Here is a 6,968-nt window from a genome sequence, read left to right as displayed (position 1 = left end):
AGGATGTTAAGGTTGGAGCTCCAGATTGAACTTGAGGAGTCAACTTTCTGGACAGACAGCCAGTCGGTGCTAAAATACATCCGCAACGATACCAAGAGATTCCATACTTTTGTGGCTAATAGGGTTGCTATGATCCGTGACCTATCGAAAGCAAAAACAGTGGAGGTATTTGAACTCCAAACACAACCCAGCCGATGATGCCTCAAGAGGATTACATGTTGAAACTTTCCTGAACTCAAAGAGATGGCGCAAAGGACCAGAATTCCTGGAGAAAACAGAAACACAATGGCCGAAAGTCCCCGAGGAGCTTGGCTCCATCCCTCCAGATGATCCAGAGGTGAGAAAAGACGCTATCGTAAACAGTACATGTGTGGAAGAAAAGAGTCCGACCAGCAAACTGATTGAGTACTATTCAACATGGAACAGCTTGAAGAAAGCAGTTGCCTGGATGCTGAAACTGAAGAGACTTCTACTACAGTTAAGCCAGAAAAGGAAAGTTCTCACCCAAACTGATCCAGGATCAGATCAGAGTCCGACAAACTCACTGAAGGAACAAATTGACAAGTTCAAACTGACGTTTGGAAAAGAAAGTCTGTCTGTAGATGACCTAGATGAAGCAGAAAAGGTCATCATTCGATTGGAGCAACGACAGCACTTTAAACAAGAAATTGCACTAGTTGTAAAAGGAAAACAATGTGCCAAGAGAAGCGGCTCAATCTGTAAGCTTGATCCAATAGTTGACAATGGCATTCTGAGAGTAGGAGGAAGGTTACAAAGCTGCTATGCCCACGGAACTAAAGAATCCTATGATCCTGCCCAAAGACTCCTACATCTCCAGACTGATCTTACTCCACATCCATGAGCAGGTTGGCCACTCTGGGAGAGGTCACATGCTTTCTAGACTTCGCCAGCGTATATTGGATACCCTGTGCCAACTCCTTAGCAAGGAAGATCCTTAAGAGCTGTGTCTTCTGCAGGCGGATGCAAGCTGGAGCTGGGGAACAGAAGATGGCTGACCTTCCACAAGATCGGGTAGCACCTGATTTGCCGCCTTTCACCCATATGGGCATAGATTACTTTGGCCCCATAGAGGTGAAGCGAGGCCGCGTTCATGTGAAGCGGTATGGTGTGATCTTTACTTGCCTTGTGAGTCGAGCTGTCCATCTAGAAGTTGCTAGTTATCTGGATACTGATTCCTGCATCAATGCCTCTGCGAGGTTCATCTGTCGAAGGGGCCCAGTAACAAGTATCAGAACAGACAATGGCACCAACTTTGTTGGAACACACAGAGAGCTAGGAGAAGCTCTGAAAGAGCTGGATCACAACAAGATTCAAAATAAATTACTGAAGGAAGGAGTGACATGGTCATTCAACCCTCCCTCTGGAGCCCACCATGGGGGGTATGGGAGAGGTTGATCCGACTGGTGAAAAAGATCCTCTATTCAGTCCTTAAAGAGCAAGTACTGGATGATGAGGCTTTGCAGACAGCCTTGTGTGAAGTTGAGGCGATTATGAACGACAGACCAATCACTACTGTAACAAATGACCCTAACGATCTAGAACCCCTGACTCCGAACCATCTGCTTCATCTGAAAGCAAAGCCAGTCCTGCCACCAGGACTATTCCAGAGAAGTGACCTATACTCACGAAGGAGATGGAAGCAAGTACAATATATCACTGACCTCTTCTGGAAGAGATGGATCAGGGGAGTATCTTCCACTTATGCAGGAGCGGAACAAGTGGAACAAAACTAAGAGAAACTTCAGTCCTGGTGACCTTGTGGTCATCGTCGATGACACCGCCCCAAGGAACTCTTGGCTAATGGGGCGTGTGGTGAAGGCTTTGCCAGGGGCCAAAGGTCTTGTCCGGAGCGTCATGGTTAAGACTAAGACCAATATCCTACAGAGACCTATCAATAAACTCTGTCTGCTCCTTGAGGCGACGTCAAGTGAGACACACACACACACACACACAGTGCTCCATCTTTGAATCACGTGCACCTCTGATTCGTTGATGTCGTACTCTTACATTCTTTGATGTCATACATTTTGTGGACGTCAAACTCTTGACATTTTTGGAAGTTGAACACCTTTACACTTCAACTCAGACTGAGATCTATGGACTATTTTCCTATATGGCACCTTTATATTTGTATATAGCTATGAACTGTAATGGTGCTCTGGTATAGAATGTTTTTGTATTGGCTCTACGTTTGAATATTAAGTAATTGTTGTGCATTCAGTGCAGTCAACAATTAGGGGCCGGTATGTTAGAGCCGATTTGGGCATATTTTGTATAAAAGACTGAACATACTGAGCTCCATGTACATTTGTGTAAATATATTAAATATAATGTATATGATGAAATATTAGGTACGACTTTATGATTTATTTACTGATTGAGATATATTCATTTGTTATTAGTGTAACTCAGTTTTTGGCCCCCCCTCTCTGCCCATTCATTGTACTGTGTTAATTGTGTTAGTATAAAGGCAGGAGTTGGGCCTTCGGGGAGGAGTCCTTGCTAGATGCGGGAGCGGTATAGTTTTTTGACCATATAGACATACAGAAATACAAGACAGACAGGTCATATTATATTATGTATTTGCATTTCAAGTAATCTCTGCTTTAAGTTGATTGGAGAATACCTTTTTGTTAGATAAGAAGAATAAACATTTTTTTGTTGCACTATATCCCTGGATCTCATTGAATGTTTGGCCGTTTGGAAACGTTGGAGTGTGGACTGTATGCGTCCGAAACAACCCCGCTTCAGGCTAGGGCAGTGGCTATGGTAAAGAGGAAAGGAAGCCACTACATTCAAGGAGATCCAGGGATATAGTGCAACAAAAAATGTTTATTCTTCTTATCTAACAAAAAGGTATTCTCCAATCAACTTAAAGCAGAGATTACTTGAAATGCAAATACATAATATAATATGACCTGTCTGTCTGTATTTCTGTATGTCTATATGGTCAAAAAACTATGTTCCTCGTTAGTATAGTGGTGAGTATCCCCGCCTGTCAGGCGGGAGACCGGGGTTCAATTCCCCGACGGGGAGCCAGAGTCCTTGCTAGATGCGGGAGCGGTATAGTTTTTTGACCATATAGACATACAGAAATACAGACAGACAGGTCATATTATATTATGTATTTGCATTTCAAGTAATCTCTGCTTTAAGTTGATTGGAGAATACCTTTTGTTAGATAAGAAGAATAAACATTTTTTGTTGCACTATACCCTGGATCTCATTGAATGTTTGGCCGTTTGGAAACGTTGAGTGGGACTGTATGCGTCCGAAACAACCCCGCTTCAGGCTAGGGCAGTGGCTATGGTAAAGAGGAAAGGAAGCCACTACATTCAAGTCAAAAAACTCCGTGAAGGATTACTACCGGAAGGAAATCTCCGGTTCGGACACACGCTGGATTTTGTTCTATTTGTAATTGCATTCGGACCATAAGGACAGCTCGCTTGGAAGGATTTGAACTCCTAGATTTCGCCAGCCGTGAGTAACCACTGCGAATGAATGAGCTGCCCTGTTCAAGGCGATCGTTTGATCATGCATATTATGGAAGCGCAAATGTGCTTATAATTGGAATGTTTGATAAACTTGGGAATGGAATTCAAAATACAGCGCTGTGAAAACAATTAAGAAGTTTAAGTTTGGGAAACACAGATCCTATGCACAATGTAGCCTAATCATATATCTAATATTTGGCCTAACGTGGAAATGCAATCCATCAACGCAACGAATGCAACTTAAGGATCTAAAGATACTGCGTGTTAAAACTTCATTAAAGGGACAAAACCTCAACGGGATGAAATGTTTAAAACGCATCTAAATGCCAAACTTGCACATGTGCAATTCAAAATGGGTCAATATGCTGAAATGGATGACTGTGTTTTTTAAAGATTAAAGGAGGGTCTAAAGGGGCATTACGTTTAACAATCAAACCAACAACCGTGTCATTGTAAATTGAGTGAACTAAAAGTGAATGATGGAGGAGGAAATCCCAAATAAGACTCCACTGGAGAGGGCAGAGGAGCATCTAAATTCACTCTATGCAGCCCGGAGAGGCAAACTTGGAGTGTGTACACGCAAAATGAATGAAATAAAAGTCCTTCTTGTTGATGGAGGAAACATTGCAACTGTGAATGAGAGTCTTGAAGCATTTGATGCTGTGCTCAATGACTTTAAGAAGGCTCATGAATCTGTGCTAGAGCTGGTCACAGAGGAGGAACAGGAACAGGAGAGCATTAACTATTATCAACCAAGAATGAGAACTTATGAACATTTCCTGAAAGAGGTGGAAATATGGAAAAGGCTGAAGTTGAGCCACAAACGCTCATTGAACCACATGACAGCATTTCCAATGTGTCAAAAATATCAAGTAAAACTAAGTATTCTAAGACTGCTTCCTCAGTGTCCTCTGAACGCCTTTAAAGCCGAGGCAGAACGAGCAGCTCTACTAGCTCGCCAAGCATCATTACAAGACAAGCATGCATTGGAACTGGAGAAAGCTCAACTGAATGTTAGGATGGAAAAAAATGGCACTGGAAACGGACATAGCAGCATATAATGCCAAACTGAAGGTCCTGGAGAGTACCGAGTTAACTTCTCAATCCCATTCTGTGGCAGCCCATTTACTAAGCCAAGAAGATGGAATGAACTCTTATTTTGAGAAACAGGAACCAGAGGTCTATGTGGAACCTGAACCATCACCTGTTGAGTTTGCTGCATTAGGTGCAGTTCCAAAGACCCCACTACAAAGAGTTTTACAACAACCCGACCACAAAGCCATCAAACCCTATTCCGAAACAGTCGTAAACCACACTCTTCAGCAGCCAACAGCAAGGTCTAGCAATCGACACAGAATCAACACTGCGGGTATCAGCCATAATACCAGCCATGATAACCTCTCTACTGTCATGCAAAGGCAGAATGAAATTGCTGACCTCCTTGTACTACAGCACAAACAAGCCACACTCCCTGTTAGGAGATACCTATGTTTGACGGTGATCCTCTAAACTTTAGGCCATTCATGCGTGCATTTGAGCATGGTATAGAAGATAAGACAAGCAGTCACCAGGATAGGCTCTATTACCTGGAACAATACACCTTGGTCAGCCCAAGGATCTGGTCCGTAGTTGTCTGCATATGGAAGCCAGAAGAGGCTCATGCAGTAGCTAAGAGGTTGTTAAAGGAACACTTTGGCAATGAAATCAAAGTCACCACTGCTTACATGGAAAAGGCTTGGAACTGGACAAACATCAAACCCGATGATGGAAAGGGACTGGGTGGTTATGCACTCTATCTAAGAGGTTGCTGTAACGCTATGCAAGACCTACAGAACATGGAAGAGCTTAATCTTCCCTCCAACATAAAGCTGATCATGTCAAAACTTCCCTACAAACTAAGGGAAAAATGGAGGTCTATGGCATGTGATATTTTAGAGAGAAGTCACCTGAGGGCCCAGTTCAGTGACCTGGTAACGTTCATGGAAAAACAGGCCAAAATCTGCAGGATCCGTTGTATGGAGATATTCAAGATCCCCTGTACAACAAAAGGTTTTTAAAACCCAAAACAGAAGCTGACTTTAAACAGCAGTTCAAGTCCAAGAGTAGGGGAAGCAGCTTTGCCACTACAGTAGCTGTAGTGGCAGATTGTGACTCTGAAAAACCTTTAAAAGAACAAACATTCAAAGTAAAGAGACCAGGCACCTACCCTTCTGATGCTCCCAGTATCTCATGTATATTTTGTGCTGGTGCGCATTTATTGGTCGACTGCCAACAGGTGAAGGCACAGCCACATGAATTCAAGGTTGAGTTTCTGAGATCAAAAGGCCTTTGTTTTGGCTGTTTGATGAGAGGACACTTAAGCAGAGAATGTAAAAGAAGGATGACCTGTCAGAGCTGTCAAAGAAAGCACCCCACTATCCTGCACATTGAAGGAAGAGAGAGATTTAGATCTCAAAAGGCAGATATGAGTGGTGTAGCAGTAAAGCGGGAGGAGACTGTCAGCAGTGCTCTTGTTTCACTGGAAGCTGGTGAAGATACCGGGGCCGGTACAGATTTTGCAATTGTGCCAGTTCAAGTAAAGGTGGCAAATGGAAGCAAGTCTGTGTTAACCTATGCGTTTTCGATTCTGGTAGCTCAGCAACATTTTGTACGGAGAGACTCATGAGGCAGTTGCAAGCTAAAGGCAGTGCGACTGAAATTCTGCTACGCACAATGGGGCAGGAGAGTCCTACCAAGAGCTTTGAGATATCTGGATTAGAGATTGGCAAATGTGGAAGGCGACACATTTCTTGCATTACCAAAGGTCTACACCCAACATAAGATCCCAGTGACAAGAGAGAACATTCCCACTCAGAAAGAGCTCAAAAGGTGGCCATACCTGAAAGAGGTTCAGTTGAAGGAGATTGATGCTGACGTCGAACTTCTGATTGGCGTAAATGCTCCAAAGGCAATGGAACCCTGGCAAATCATAAATAGCCAAGGCAACGGACCGTATGCAGTGAAAACCCTCTTTGGATGGGTGATGAATGGTCCTCTCAACAGTTGTACCATGGCAGAAGAATCGGGCGCCCTACGGTGATGGCCAATCGTATCTCAATGGCCGACCTGGGGGTTCTTCTTGTAAATCAGTACAACCATGACTTCCCCTGAGAGAGAGTATGAAGAGAAAAGTGAGATGTCAGCTGAGGATCGTAGGTTTATGGAGATAGTATCAAGCTCCATAACCCTCAAAGACCATCACTACTACTTACCGTTGCCCTTTCGCAACAAAGATGTAGTCCTGCCAAACAACCGTGACATGGCAAAGCAGCGGGCTCTAAATATTATCAGGAAGTTCAAGAAGGACAAAGGTTATGCTGCAGAGTACAAAGGCTTCATGGAAGAGATGATAACAAAAAGGTTACCTGAGAAGGTACCACAAGAACAGCTCCTCAGAGAAAGGCAAGGTATGGT

At 43.5% G+C, this 6,968-nt stretch overlaps 1 non-coding gene across 1 annotated transcript; it reads left to right on the top strand.

Annotated features, from left to right (window-relative positions):
• The first annotated feature begins 2,985 nt into the window (after nt 1-2,985).
• trnad-guc lies at nt 2,986-3,057 on the top strand. Its single transcript has one exon. It is a non-coding gene; the product is annotated as a tRNA-Asp (tRNA).
• Nucleotides 3,058-6,968: the final 3,911 nt, after the last annotated feature.

This window comes from Coregonus clupeaformis, unplaced genomic scaffold, assembly GCF_020615455.1.
Source record: "Coregonus clupeaformis isolate EN_2021a unplaced genomic scaffold, ASM2061545v1 scaf0268, whole genome shotgun sequence".
Lineage (NCBI taxonomy): Eukaryota > Metazoa > Chordata > Actinopteri > Salmoniformes > Salmonidae > Coregonus > Coregonus clupeaformis.
The sequence above is the reverse complement of the archived record's forward strand: the minus strand, read 5'-3'. Positions and strand labels throughout refer to the sequence as shown.